We start from the raw sequence: 15,206 nt of genomic DNA, 5'->3' as shown, positions 1-15,206 counted from the left end.
TTAAGCAAACTAATAAAAAAAAAAATACAAACTAGAAAGACTGGTCTAAATGCCCAAACACGTTTCACTTCAAAAATCTTTGATGAAGGGTGGTGCCTGTGGCTCAGTGAGTAGGGCGCAGGCCCCATATGGTGGAGGGTGGTGGGTTCAAACCCAGCCCTGGCCAAACTGCAACAAAAAAATAGCCGGGCGTTGTGGCGGGCGCCTGTAGTCCCAGCTGCTCAGGAGGCTGAGGCAAGAGAATCACTTAAGCCCAGGAGTTAGAGGTTGCTATGAGCCGTGTGATGCCACGGCACTCTACCTGAGGGTGTACAGTGAGACTCTGTCTCTACAAAAAAAAATAAATAAACATACTATATCAGTCACTTAAAAAGAAACTAGAATTTAGAAATGGAGCCCAGATTGAATACTTTGAGGGGGGGGCGTGGAGGAAGAATGCACTTTCTTAATTGACATGTTATTTAGTCAAAGGTTATTATTTAGCCAGATCTCTTTAGGCTTTTGAAAACACAGTCAGACATATACACCAACAAATAAAAATTAAAATTAAAGGCTAAGTTAAATTCTCATGCCATGATGAATTTAAATTTAAAGAAAGAAATAACATCTAAGACTAATTGCTTTCAATTAAATATTCTATATGCTCGCTTGACAATTAAAATATCATCAATTCGCTATAAAATAAAGACCAGTAATAGTAACTAATATTTATATGCTGCCTACACACATTTACTAATCCTTGAAATGATTAGTGTGAGCAATTATTATTCCCATTTAACAAATGCCAGAATAGATACAGTGAAGGTCAGAAACTTGCCCAAATTCTCACAGCTGGGAAGTGATGGAAATTCAATATTCAAATTCAGGTAATCAACTTCCACAAGGCTGAAGAGCACTTTCATTCATCATTTCTTTGTGTGTATGGAGGACTAGGGGAGAGGAAGAATTGTCCCATAAAGCCTGATCTGGTAACAGATTGATAATTTGCTTCAGTGTTACAGCCTCTATGCCTCACAAGGCGTAAACAGTAAGATTCAGCCTGTACAAGATGGAGATGCACTTCAGCCTGTACATCAGCACTTTCCTTTATGCAAACACAGCTACTTTTCTTGTTTAATGAGATGAAAACATCAGATCTCTTCTACTTCTCTCATTCCCAACTCATTCTGATAAGTTCTTGGAAGTGCATGATATCTTCTGAAACATTCTGAAAGGGGCCAAAATCTGCCAACATGGCTTCATTAGTTTCTAAAGCCCTGTAGTGTATAAATCTATATTTTTTCTCATTGTCCATGCCATTACTTTTTGATATTCGGTTGTCTATTGGGGAAATATTATTAAAAATAATTTCTTCTGAAGGCCTAATGTGTTTATGGAGAACAATAATATATATTAGATAATAGTAATGAAGTATAGGGGAAGAGCAATTTTTGCTTTTATTTTGGGAGTGCTATTACATCTCAGAAAGAATGGTGCTAGAAGGAGCACGTCTAGCATTTTTAGCATTTCACTTTTTAAATAACATTCCATTTTTTAGTATATGCAAATGCCTGGGCTTACTGGAGTTCACAATGAAATACATGCACATGTGTCTTTTAAATATCACTAGCCCGCTAAAGAATCAGTGGTACAATTATTCCTGTAGTTTAAAAGTTCTGGCGAGGTTACAAAAGGGCCGTTGTTAAACAATTTAACATTAAATATTAAAGAATAAATGTAGCATTTAAAGCATTGAGTTTAATTGTGTCTGGCTTGATATAACTCACTCCTTGGTTAATACAAAGTTAGTACATTAGGGTGAAAAAATTAATGAAGTTCCAATTTTGAAATTAAACACAATGTGTTTCTACACATAGAAAGACGCCCGGAATTTTAGCTTTGGGATTTTATCTGTAGCTCGCAGCCTATTAAAGCTATTTCCGTATGCCTTTCTCTCTTTTGTGCCTACGTCACCGATTTAAGGTTCTTATTTATTTATTTAATTTTAAGAAGAAAGAAGAGGTTCTGTAGAAAACATTCATTGTGTCTACTAACCACAAGTAGGACTGGAGAAGGACTAATGAGCTGGGGTAGCTGCAAAAGGTTGGTGTGGTAGCTCAGAAAGATAAAGGGGGAAAAAGACAATTCAGCACTCCCCTCTAATCTTATTCCACCCAAGAAATTTGGGAGGATGCGAAAAAAGCAGCAGCCCAGCATTCCTGAAGGGGCGTGGCTTCTCTCCGGGGACTGCCCAATCGAATTCCTTCAGAGGGAGCTATCTGTGGAAGATTGATGAAGGTTGCTAAGAAACAGGAGCGTCTCCCTCCCACCTGACCCAGAGACTGTTCTGCACAAACCCTCTCCAGGGGTTCGCAATGTGCAGTTGTGCCGCGTGTAGGGCAGAGCTGCGCACCGGCCAGGCTGGCTCGCTCGCTCCCTCCCAGCTCCCGCTCTCTGTCTCCTCCAGCGCGCGGTCACCCCGTTGCTCCGGGACCACAGCAGAGTTCTTCCAAGGACTGACTATAAGTCCCTGCCCACCCCGAAGCCAAGAACTCTAGCAGAGCTTTAAAGTTAAAGCAGCCGCCTCCTTCCCTACAGCCCCACGCCCCTTCACCCCACTCCTCCGAAATTCTCCGACCTTTCTATGCGCTGCCCACGGATTTCAAACAGACCCAGGCTAAGCGGCCAGGCGGCCAGAAAAGCCCGTCTGGCTTCCCGTGCAATCATCTTCTCATCTAGGTACCCTGGTTCGGTGAAGACTCTGCAGATACACCCCTATAAAAGAAGGGAGGAAGGGGGAGGGGAAGAGGGAAAAAGAGAAAGAAGGAGAAGAAGAGGATGCCAGAAGGTCCATGCCTCTGCTGAGAGTCCCAATTAGATGCGATGGTTTCAGCCTGGTCAAGGTGAAGGAAAGTTGCTTCCCCGCCTAGGAAGTGGGTTTGCCTGTAGAAAGGAGGAGGAGGAGGACTCCTCTGGGAAGTGCTCCCCGCCCCTCCGCGGAAGACCACTGGGTTCCCCTTTCCCCAACCTCCTCCCTCTCCTCTCCTCCACCCCTCCCTTCTCCCACTCCCAACTGACTCGGAGGCCTGGATGCTCTGCCACCGGGCAGTGGTCCAGCGCGCAGCCGGGAGGGGGCGGGGGCAGGGGGCACTGTGACAGGAAGCTGGGCGCACAAGTTGGACATTTCGAGGGCAAAATAACTTCTCCCTTGGATTTGGAAAGGACAAAGCCAGCAAGCTACCTCTTTTGTGTCGGATGAGGAGGACCAACCATGAGCCAGAGCCCGGGTGCAGGCTCACTGCCTCTGCTGCCACCACGGTCAGCTCCAGTTCCTGCCAGGAGTTGTTGCGAGGTAAGGGGCCCAGAAGAGGACGTGTCCCTCTGGAGGGAGCCCAGCCAGGGCGCGGGAGCTTGGGTGCCGCGTGGGGCAGGCGCAGCCGGGAAAGTTGAGGCAGAGCAGGGGCCGGTCCCTCCAGTTCCGCCGGGGGTGGGAAGGACGGGAGGCAGAGGCGATGTGGAGGAGCATGAGCGGGAGTTTGTGTGTGTGTGCGCGCACGTTGGTGTCTCTGGAAGGAGGTAGATTTCGGGGCACAGATCTGTGGCCAGGGCAAGAGAGGTGGAGGGACTAACCAGCGCTCACAGACCCCAAGAGAGACCAGTCTCATCAGCCAACCACCTCCAGCTCTGCTCTGGACTCAGGATTCGTTTCTATCTGGGGACTCCTAAGGCTTTGTGCACAGGAAACCAGGCGATGACTGGCTGACACATCGGCGGTTCCATGTGGGTGTGGAGGTTGCCAGGAGAGGTGGGTAGTGGTCAGCGGACCTGGTCCACGCCCCGGGGAAGAGCTCAGTAGCCAGAGGTGGCCAGAGGTTCACCCTCCCACAAGCATGCTCGGAAAGGAGCCTTAATTCGCTGCCCTTCGCTTCTTTTGGCTTGAGCGAAAAATCGAAAAGCCAGGCTGGCAGCGTATCTGTTCATGGATCCTGTTCCATTCTCTTATCTGACAGTGAGATAACTCAGAGAGGGCGGGAGATTTGCGATCCAAAAATAGACTAGGTAATATATCCAATAAACTTGTTTCTTAAGGATTTTATGGAAATTTCCTTTTAATTTTTCCTTGGATTCACAAACATGGAAGATTCTCCAAAATAGAATACTGATGGATAAATATATTAATGGGGCATGCTCCTGATTTTTAAGTATTTTACAGATTATGAATTTTGGAAACAAATAAAACTGTACATTTCTAAAGATCTGTGGTTAAGTATTCAAATATTTTGCTTCTAAAATTTCTACTGATATTTAAATAGTAACAGACATGTTTGGGGTCTATTTAGAGATAGTTACATATTGGAATATTCTAAGCTTAGGTTCATGTGTGTTGAGGTGAGTATAATTTAAGGACCTTAACAATAGTTCATTACTTTGAGATTCTTTGCTTGAATTTCTTTGTGTTTCTGGCTTTTAGAGTAGAGATATGTTTCTTCGGGAAAAAAGCCTCTATTTGAAGAGAAACAGTATTCATTTACCTATGACTAAAAAAATGCTTTGGTTTATCTGTTCCACATTTTAATGCTACTACTTGAATTTCAACTGTTTGCATAAATATATTTAATGTAGATTATCATTATGCTAAACTCATATGGATTACAGTTCCTACCAAAGAACTGTAAGATGTTTGAGATGCTCTAATTTTTAGCTATGTTTATATTGCTACATGCCTTTTTTCTAAAAATAGCCCAATAGAATTTGAATACACTTGGAAGCTACTGTGTGTCAGAAAATATTGTAATGTTTCCATTTCATAATAGTAGTGTTTTTTTTTACAAAGATTTCCCACACCCATAGATGTTTACCTGGCCATCCTTTTGGGTTTTGATTGCCCAGCAAGGAGTGTCAAATATTTTGAGTAAACATGCTATAAAGTTATCTTGATTTATGATTAGAGTAACACAGGTACTTGGGATGGAAAATGAGGACAGGAAGTCTTGAAACTTACACTTTCACAAATACAACACTAAAAATTCCAGAATATCTACATTCTTTGGGCTAGAAAGAGGGATATGGTAACAATACCTTTTAGCATTGGTAAACCTACCCCTCATCATTGCAAAAAAAAAAAAAAAATCTAGGTATAAAACTCTAGTTCTATGAGCTAAACTCTTACCAATGAAATGTGGAAACTAAATCATAGAAATTATAGCAACTCAAGTAGGTTAAACTGTGGGCCTTGGAGGATAGGGGCACTTTCTCTTAAATTGTATGGCATTCTTTATACTTTGGAAATATACGATCAATAAAAAAGGTGTGGAAAATTACATGAGTAGATAATATTATAAATAATAAAAATATGTTCTACAACCCACTCATTTGTGCATGATGCACTTTTTAAAAAGTTGTGTTGTACATATGAAAAGAAGTGTTACCCCACAATTAACCAAATATCAAAATGATGAGCTCAACCCTAATTTTATGTTGCTATAATTAAAACTGGTAAAGTTGAACTAACACAGAGATAGCATAAAATTGATTGATCTTCATTATTATTTAAATTGAAATTAGTATTTGTAATGAATGAAAGAATTGAAATCATTGTGTGAAGGTCACCTGTTTCATTTCTGTACTGTATGATAGATGACCAGCTGGAATGACACAAAATTGAAGACGGTCTTATTTTGAAATACTCATAGCAATAACATTTTACAACTTCCCTGGGTACGTTTTCCTCTTTCTTATATCAAACTCTTTTTTTCCCAAATTAAACCATTTTTCTTGTCCATTCCTCTATCAGTGGATCAGTCACAAAATGAAGCATCATCCTTTTCTAGGGTCATAGCAACCTCCTGCTTAAATGTAGCCTGATGGATAAAATGTTTCAGTTTGCTTTCCTGAATTCAGCATCATCCCAAGATTCCATTAAACAGAAGAAATGAAAATTAATGTCTAGTCCCTATTGAAAACTAAAAGGGCAGAATGCATTTATGTACACTGGAATGTGGATGGATTTCCAGAGTGAGACTTGTTTTCTCTAGGGTTAACTCTCAAATAAGGAGTATTTACTCATAGTCTTCTCACTTCGCTAATTTAAACTGAGTTTATTGTGCATTCTCACCTCTTTTGAGATTCTACTAAATGCATTAGATGAATTTGTTGAAATTGCTCCCGAGAAGTAGCATAAAATGATAGATTATGTACCAAGTCTGAACACATAAAATGAGAACAATCATGGTAATCACTGAGACAGTAGAAATTATTAGGTCATCCCCTTCCTTCCCCTTCTAATGTAATCTTGGTCCTTATAGCCTATTTGGGAGTACTTCAGTCCAGTCTGACTTTAAATGGCTCGTGAATCCTTCCAGAGCCTTTGAAATACTATTCACAGTCTAATGGTTTTCCTTATTAAGAACTTTGTTGTGATATTCAGCTTAATTTTCCCCCAATTCTGTTTTAGCTTGTTATTTACTTCCTGTTATAACCCCTCTGGACTAGTCCATCCTCTTGTCTGATTTAGAGTCCCTCTCCAAATTTATGTGGGAATTATAAAGTACAAAAGCTTTACACAGTTATAGGAGAGAATACAAAGGTGACAATTCTTTATCTAGACATCTTTGCTAAATGCTTAAGACACATCTTTCAGGCCATCTGTATGTATGTATATATGACTATGTGTTCCTAATAATTTATCTTATTAGTGCAAGAGTGATGAAATTGCCTTTCTTTGACATTAATGACCTGTATGAATAATGAGATGATCCCTTGTAAGTAATGTTCCATGTGGATGCACATTTATGAGACATTTTCATTGCAAATTTGTTGTCAGCAGAATCCTGTCAACACCCACACTACAAGGGAATTCTGTGGCATGCTGGTCTGATGCTCAACTGAGCCCCAGAAGCTGTTGTCATGTAAATTCCACTTTTGAAATGGATGCGATTTCCATAATTAATAGAATGTGCGAGGAATATAATAGTGTATATAGTTTAGATGTATATGTTAACACACTGGAGTAATTCTGTTAGAACTGGCACTAGCCCCTTCCTACTGAACAATCTGAAAAACACAGTAGAATTAATACCAAATTAGTCACAGTGCTGTATTATGAAAAGTAAGCTGAAATCATGCATTATAGCTATGTGGAATAGATTTAGATATATATGGAGGTACCATATGTGAAGATGACTTCAAAAACAGAAAAGCCTGAAATAACCACAAGAGAAAAACAGGTTTTAACTTTGTTCACTTAAAATCTGGTTCCAAAACATCCGTGAGTAGGCTTCTTTAAGATTCTTAAGCAAATATCTTGGTAGACTCACCATCCCACTCAATAGTTTCTCCAAGTCCCAGGCACTGAAGTACAAGTTCTGCTAGACAGGAGAGGAGTAAATGATATAAATCAGGAAATAAGTTCCTAGGTTACACTTGGCAAGTCTACAAAATAGAAGACTAAGAGTAAGGTGATTCAGCAGCTAACAGCACAATTTAGTTCTGTCTTATTTACTGCTTGTTGAGCATTAGATGGTATATAGAAGTATTCGTGTGAAGTAGGTTAAGGAAACAAGAAGGAGACATCACTACAAAAGGGAATGTATTTTTCAAGGAATAAAATTAGACTGCAAGGAATAAATAATTTTTAAGCCAGTATTCTCCTTGCTGAAGCCCCAAAGTGTTTTTATAGTGCCATTCATCACATAGTGGTGAGTACCCTCAAAATGATTTTCCTTAGAAACAAAGGGGAAATCAATTTTCTTGGTATAGAAAAAGTAAGCCATTAATAAACTTGTGACTTCTCCCTGGAACAGAGAAGCATCCTAAGAAGTCTGTGTCTATATAGAATAAATATGTCCTCATCAAATGAGCAATCTTTCCTTCGACTGGGAAACTGTACACTGCACTTTAAGGAGAGAAATGGAGTTGGAGAACATTCAAATGTAATTTGCACAAGGATAGACTAAAACACCATGTTTGAAAATTAAACCATATGTAGAAGAGAGAGGGTATCGCCACGGAAAGCCCAGGGTAGATCTCATCTTTAATGCCTTATCAGAATTTATTTCACTATTTTTCCTGTGCACACACCACACACACACACACACCAAAGTGTTTGAGTAAATTGAGTTAGAAACAGATAGAAATTTTTAAAACCATAATTCTAGATATATAGTTTGAAAAAATCATGGTCTATCAATGTAGCATGGAAGTATTAAGAGTATAAAATTTCAGGAGACTCCCCTAAGAAAGAGTCAACCACCAGAAAGAAAAAGTAGCTAATAGAGAAACAATGAGTCAATAAATATTTATTAAACACCTGTCGTGACTAAAATAAGATTTAGAGCATGTAATGGGAACACGAAAAATGTTAAAACACACACAAAGCTTTAAAAACTGGTATAAAGTTGAAGGTGCTGCCAAAGTCAAACCTGAAATTTAGAGTAAAGAAGATATTGCCAGAATTACCAATTGAATCAAAAAATCTGTTCTTTCAGTAACAGATTTAATCATATTTAAAATTTTAAATATATGTCTTTTGATGCCCTGCAGAGACACTATGCTGGATGCTGTAAGGTGAGAAAACTAATGATATATCATAATAATAGAAGATAATTATTGACTAATTGCCTTGTGCTAAGAACTCTGTGTAACATTACTTGGATTATCCGACCTAATATCACAAGAACCTTATGAGATAGGTACTGCGATCCCCATTTTACGGAAGAGGAAATGGCAGCACAGCAAGATAAAATAACTTGCCCACGTTCCAGTAGTTCATAAGGCAATAGCTGAAGTTCAAAATTTGCTTTCTGCTCCAAGGCCTATTCTGTTTACTACTGTGCACAATATTGCCTCCCAGTTTATACATTTTTTGTCAGGCTTTATTTTGTTCCACAAATATTTTCTGAGCTACAAGTACAGGGACTTACTTTGGTAAAGAAGAATAACCAGTGAAAGGGAATCCTGAACACAGTGGAAGGAATAAAGTAAAATATTATGTATAATTAACTAGGACTAAGGTGGGAAAAACTGAGAAATAGAAAAATCTATGAAGATCATTGATTTATTAACAAGATGAAAAATAAATGCCAGGTCTAACAACGTGAGAGAAACACATTTCTTGGGAGCCTGATTTTAATGACTATCTCAATGTGTAAAACTAAATTCAGTGGCAAGAATATAACAAATAGCCAGCGTGAAGATGAATGGAATTTTTGCTTGTTAAGCTAAAATGCTGATGTTTCTCTCCCCTTACAACCTAACTACTTCCCACCAGGAAAACAAGTTGGTAAATTGTAGACCAACTTGTAGACTAGCAAAATTTTCAAATTTCTCTAGACCACTGATATAGTAATGGTTCGTTTTATGTAAGAAACTCTCAGTACTTTACACGTTGGAGCATTTATCCATAAAATATACACAGCATGAACCTGCAGGGGCTTAGGGATTGTAAATTTTAAACACATTCAGAATTGAAGAAGCAAAGTGACCTGCTACTGACTCCAAAGACCCAACCCATAGGGCTGCTTTGAGAAAACCCCTAAAAAATCTATAGAAACATCTCTTCTATAGATTTTGCTCATTATTGTCTGACCTGGGTGCTTTCTCACAAAAAGGAAACCTGCTGTCGTGACTGCATGAGTTTATACTCCTTTTCATGCAGTTAAAAAGCTGAAACATGAGTCTTTACTTGAGGGTCTTTCTGATTTGTGATTTGTGCTGGAGCATGTAATGGACATAAGAAAATGAATAGACATCACAGATCTATCCCTCCATCTGGTGGAGGGAGGCTGTTTCTCTTGAGGTGTTAATAATACATAGCAGATAGATTATTAGTAATATTTTGTATTTTGCTTAACAGTTTCAAAGTACCATGTGTTGGTGAATACAACATAATGGAAATTGCTTTCACAAAATATGTCAAAATACATGCCAATTTGACAGATGACACCACAAGGTCAGAAACAATTGGCATTTGTATCTGCCTTAAGGAGAAAATGAGATCTGGAGAATATAATTAACTGCTTCTATTTTGAAACATCTTATTTTTCCTGAAAAAGCAGAAACCCCTCTACATGCTGATGCATTAATCCTAATGATTTCTGTAGAATCAGATATCCTAATGACCAGATCATATCTAACTTCAGAACTGAAAAAGAGCCATGATATAGGGCTTAGATTTCTGAAACATCTCTTCCATAGATTTTGTTCAAGTCCTGCCTTTGGAAAAATGTTTTGAGGCATGCCAAAATCCCCACTGACTCCATCTCCCCCAGAATATCTCCCAGTGCCTTCCTTAGTTCATTAGATTTTCCAAATTTTAAACTAAAATGTTTCATCCAAGAAATCCTAAAGAATATATGTCTTTAGATCCACACTCTGAAGTTATAGGCTCATTTTTCAGAAAAGCCAGCTTTTACCCACTTTGGTGGGTAGTAGGCATAATGAACAATTAATTTATGAATTTTTGCCTCCTTCAAAATTTTGGCTAAGACAAGCACTTTCTTGGCTCTGATTTTCTGAATGCTCATAATGCAGTAATTTGGGAGAAAATATTTAACAAATGAGGCACTGGTAGGAAAAAGATGAAGGTGTTATACAGTGCCCACTCTCTATTTTTTTTCTTCTAAGATCCTAAATTTGTGTTTGTTACTATGTGATGTAATAACACAGGAAAGAAGCTGGTAGCTTTAAGTATTCTCCTCCTATAGAAAACTGAAAGTTTGAAACAAAGAAGAGTGAGAAAGTTAAAGGACAAAGTCAGAACACTTCTCTCCCTTTCCATCCCACTCCCCCAGATATTGAGCAAAAAAAAAAAAAAAAAGATTATCTGCGTACCTGCACTGTAAATAGTGTTTGTCAAATTATTGCCCAGAAGAGCTTGTATCAGAATCACTTTGAAATTTACTTAAATTGAAAAATACTGGGATATAATTTCAGACTAATTGAAACAAATACCATATATATTGGGCTTTAGAAATCCATACTTTAAATAAACTTCAGATTATTCTTGAGGTTTGAGAAGCATTGCTATAGTCTACCCTAACTAAAGACCATAGATTGAATAGCTTCAGCAGCAAACATTTACATCCTATGCTTGTGGAGCTGTGGAAGTCCAAGAGCTGGGCGCCAGCAGATTGCAATCCTCATGTTCTTCCCAGCTGCTTTTGTGCTGTCTCTTTACAGGACAGGGAGAAAGAGAGGGAGCTTTTGTCTCTCTTACTCTTCTTATAAGAACACGAGTCCCATGACGAGGGCCTCACTCTGATGACCTCATCTAATCCAAATTCTCTTCCAAAGGCCCTCTTACTAAATACCATCGCATTGGGGGTTAGGGCTTCAGCACAAGAATTTTGGAAGCACATAAACATTCAGTCGGTAACAATTACACATAAAATCATGGTCGTACAATGTACAGTGAATTGCTTTGTACTAAATGATTCTCCACATCAAGTCCATTCTAACGATTAACCAGTATTGTAAAATACATTCTACAAACCTCAGCATTAATTGCACAGTTTCTATGAGTCAAAGGAATAGATTAATATTCCAGAAATCTCACATTGTCTTTATTTACCTATAGTAAGTTTGCATAAGATATACAAACACATGTAATACATATTTTTTTGGATATTCTGATTGGGAAACCTTCTCACTTTTTATCTTTTATCCTCTATTTTATTATTTTGATATTCATTGTATTAGAAAGAGAAGTTACTGGTGTTTGAAGGGTATCGTTAATGAAAAGATTATTTCTACTTCTAAGAATAGAAACTCCTCTCAATTTGGATAACTGCACACTTAAAACTTAAATTGCCTTTATAGCTATGTCCTTGTGGGCTATGAGATGTGGGAAGACATTGTTTTGTCACAATTCTCCTTACTGCCCTCCAGATCTGCAGATTGGGGAGGGAGGAGAAAATTTCATTTGGCAACTCACCCTTTCTTCACTCAGCTTCCACTTCGCTCAAGTGAATGGTTGCCTAGCTAAAAGCTGGCAACCCTCACAAACACTGCCAGTGATAGTTTCCTAAGCAGTGTTCACAGCCACATGGGAAAGTTGCTGCAGAGGAAATGAGGGACTGGCAGCAGGACATAGGGGGTTCAGACTGGGCCACCAGCCTTCCTTCCTGGGGGTCTCTGCTACCTCTCTGCATTCACTTGAATTCCACTTCATAACTGACTTCATGAAGAGAAAAGCGATGAAAACCAGATGACATGCACACTCTCCCAAATATTTAAAAAGTCTGAGTTTTTAAAACTCAGCTATCTCAAACACAAAAACATTAAATTAGTGAAAGTTACATTGTATGTCTGATAGAACCTGGCTTCTCAGATCTACCCAGTGATAGCACTCCTATAGGACCCTCCCACAGACACAGCAGGCTCTATACATGCAAAGCTCCAGCCCCATTCCCTTCTCAACCTAGCACCTTCCTTCTAACTTCTGAATTCCAGGAGGACCATCTTTATTTCCCCATAAAATAGTTCAAAATAGTTGAAAATCTTGGAATTTGCCATGACATTTTTCTTCCATTTGGTCATCTGTTGATTCCTTCTTCAAAACTTAAATATTATGGTAACTTTTCTCTCCTACTACTTTCAAAACCTTAGCCCAAGTTATCATAACTCTTCTCTCAATTTTCTTTAACAGTTTCTCCCTCTTCATTCAATTACTTATTTACCAGATATTTAATGAGTACCTACTATCTGTTCAGTCACTACTCTAGAGATATCATAGCAAAGAGCAAAAATTTCAAAATTTCAAGTGTTTTTTTTCTCATTTAGCTTACCCTAAATTGTGAGAGACAGACTGTAAACAAGAGAACTAAGATGCTATAAAAAACATAATGATCAATTTAAAAACCGTGGGAGAAGCTAGAAAAGGCAATATTAACTACCAAATTAACCATGATGAATAACTGACTTTTCCATTCCATTTTATTACCAGGTTTTAAAAACATTAAATGAAAACTCATTACTTAAAAAGAACTTCCTAGCTTGGCCATCAAGGCCTTTTAGAGTTGAGCCCCTGAAGTATCTTTCCACGAGGTCTTCCTCAATATGAATATTGGCTTTGTGAAGACCTTTCTGTTTGAACCCAGCATAGAACTTGAGCATTTTGTAGTCGTAACTTCATTTAGAAAGGTTTTTCTTCCTCCTTTCTACAAACCAATATTTAATACCAACTTCAAAGTTCTACTTCATCTAAGTCCATATTAATGATGTTTCCATCTGTCTTACCAAAGCAATTTTTATCCAAAGCATCCATGCCGTTCTTACTGTATGTAAGCCTGAATAGTGAAATATTGTTTTGGCATGCGTAATAAGTAAAAAGAAAGATTACTTTGTGAAATAAAATCATAAATTGATTGTATTTTCATCTTCCACTGCCCCTTTAGAATGTATTTACTGTGTAATAAAACAGTAAACCTTCGCTTATAAATAGTATCCATTCAAAACTTAGTTGGCTAAACCAATATAATAATTGAAACTTTGAATACTCAAGTTGAATCCTTTATCCCTTCCTAGCAGGATCCTATTTCAGGTCAGAAGCTGATAAAGACAGCTTGAATGCTCCTTTCACCCTTCTGTGTCACTCGTACTAACCCAAGTTCTAACTCCTCCAAAACAAGGGATGGAAGGGAGGCATTGGCAGGATAGTTATGGGGAAAAGAAGCTCTCCCCTGAAAAGCTTCATACTCTATGGATACCCAGATTGTTAAGGCTAACTCTTTTTAAGTCTCTCTCTCTCATGTGTGTGTGTGTGTGTGTGTGTGTGTGTTTTCAGATTTCTCTCTCCATTGCTGAGAGTGTTTCGCCTCAGTTTCCTTGGCATGATTTTCTTTTGTCTGACTACACCTCCCCAGTTCTTACTCTTTCAGCAGTCCACGCCACACAACCTCACTTTTAGGTTCCCATTGCCTCTCCAAGCCTTTCGTGGGTCAACACAGCAATATCTTTCCTTCACTGCTCCACTGCCAAAGCATCCAGTCCATTTTGCCACACTGTGGTCTTTGCTGCAATTAGCACTTCAAGATAATCTCTTCCTTCTGAACATACTTGGACCAGAGGACATGGTGAAAGTAAAGTACATTCACTTGCTTAGATATCTGTTGTTTTGTACTTGGCTGTAAATGCCAGGGTTTAGCAAAGTGCCTAGGTACTGATATACTAATAGCTGCAGGTTGAATGTGTGGGCATAGTAATACAGTCTAAATTTTATATATATATATATATATATATATGTACACGTGAGTTTTTTATAATCAAGGAAAATGTTTTCATAAGGGGCTACCTATAAAGATTTATAGAAATCAGTGCCTATAAAATAATTTAAGATGTGGATAAAACATTTTACTATTTCCCTAATTAAAATTAGCTCCAAAGGAACAAAGATCTTGTCTGCCCTTTTTCTTCAAGTCCATAATAATGCAAATAACAGTATTTAACACATTTTTAATGAATCAGGAAACATGAAATAAATATTAATGTTAATTTCTCCCCTTCATATGTCACATTTAAAAATAAGAATTATTGTTATATTCTTAAATACATAAATGGCAGAATTTTTCTGAAGGCATTTTGAGTCTCAAACAGAATAAATCCATATAAAAATTTAAAAGTTTGCCATTAAAAAGAGATATCAATTTGATGAAATAAATCCTTAATGAGTATCTCCTACTTTCACGGCATTGGGCAAGGTCCTGGGGGGAGAAACTAATGCACTGTTCCTATCCTAAGAACTTGTTTATAGGAGAGAAGAAATATGGTCATATGTAACTACAATAATAGGAAGATCCAGAAGCTTAGCTGTGAGACCGTTAAGTGGCTAATAATATTTCTGTTTGGTGTAACTATAGAAAGTATCATGAAAATTTTACTTCTGTCCTGGACCCTGCAAAAATTGTTAAGATTTCAAGAAGTAGATAATGCCATTCTAGACCTATGCGAAGAAGATAGTGCGTGGAATTTATTTGGGGAATAGAGTATAATCTGGCTTAATTTAATGATAGGTTGTATACAGGTCAGGGTAGGGCAAAGGAGCAGACGGTATAATGCTAACATTTCTCCTATAGGCAGAAGGAAACCTCTGAAGGCTTTTGAGCAGGGGAATCTGAAAGCACAATGTGAAGATAAATAGTAGGAAATAAAGGTTTGGGAGGCAGGGCGATGAGGAGGTAGCGATGAGTTGGCAGGTTGTGGCAACAGTCCAGGTGAGAGGTAATGATGGT

The 15,206-nt window shown here is 38.3% G+C and overlaps 1 protein-coding gene across 1 annotated transcript in view; it reads left to right on the top strand.

Moving 5' to 3' along the window:
• The first annotated feature begins 2,210 nt into the window (after positions 1 to 2,210).
• The window catches only part of GRM3 (glutamate metabotropic receptor 3), a 222,591-nt gene continuing 209,595 nt past the window's right edge, over positions 2,211 to 15,206 (top strand). The window contains exon 1 of the mRNA XM_053609323.1: positions 2,211 to 3,331. The gene's annotated coding sequence lies outside the window, so the exon portion shown is untranslated. The remainder of the gene's footprint in view (positions 3,332 to 15,206) is intronic.

This window comes from Nycticebus coucang, chromosome 11 (assembly GCF_027406575.1).
Source record: "Nycticebus coucang isolate mNycCou1 chromosome 11, mNycCou1.pri, whole genome shotgun sequence".
Classification (NCBI taxonomy): Eukaryota; Metazoa; Chordata; class Mammalia; order Primates; family Lorisidae; genus Nycticebus; species Nycticebus coucang.
This window is presented reverse-complemented; position numbering and strand designations above follow the sequence as displayed.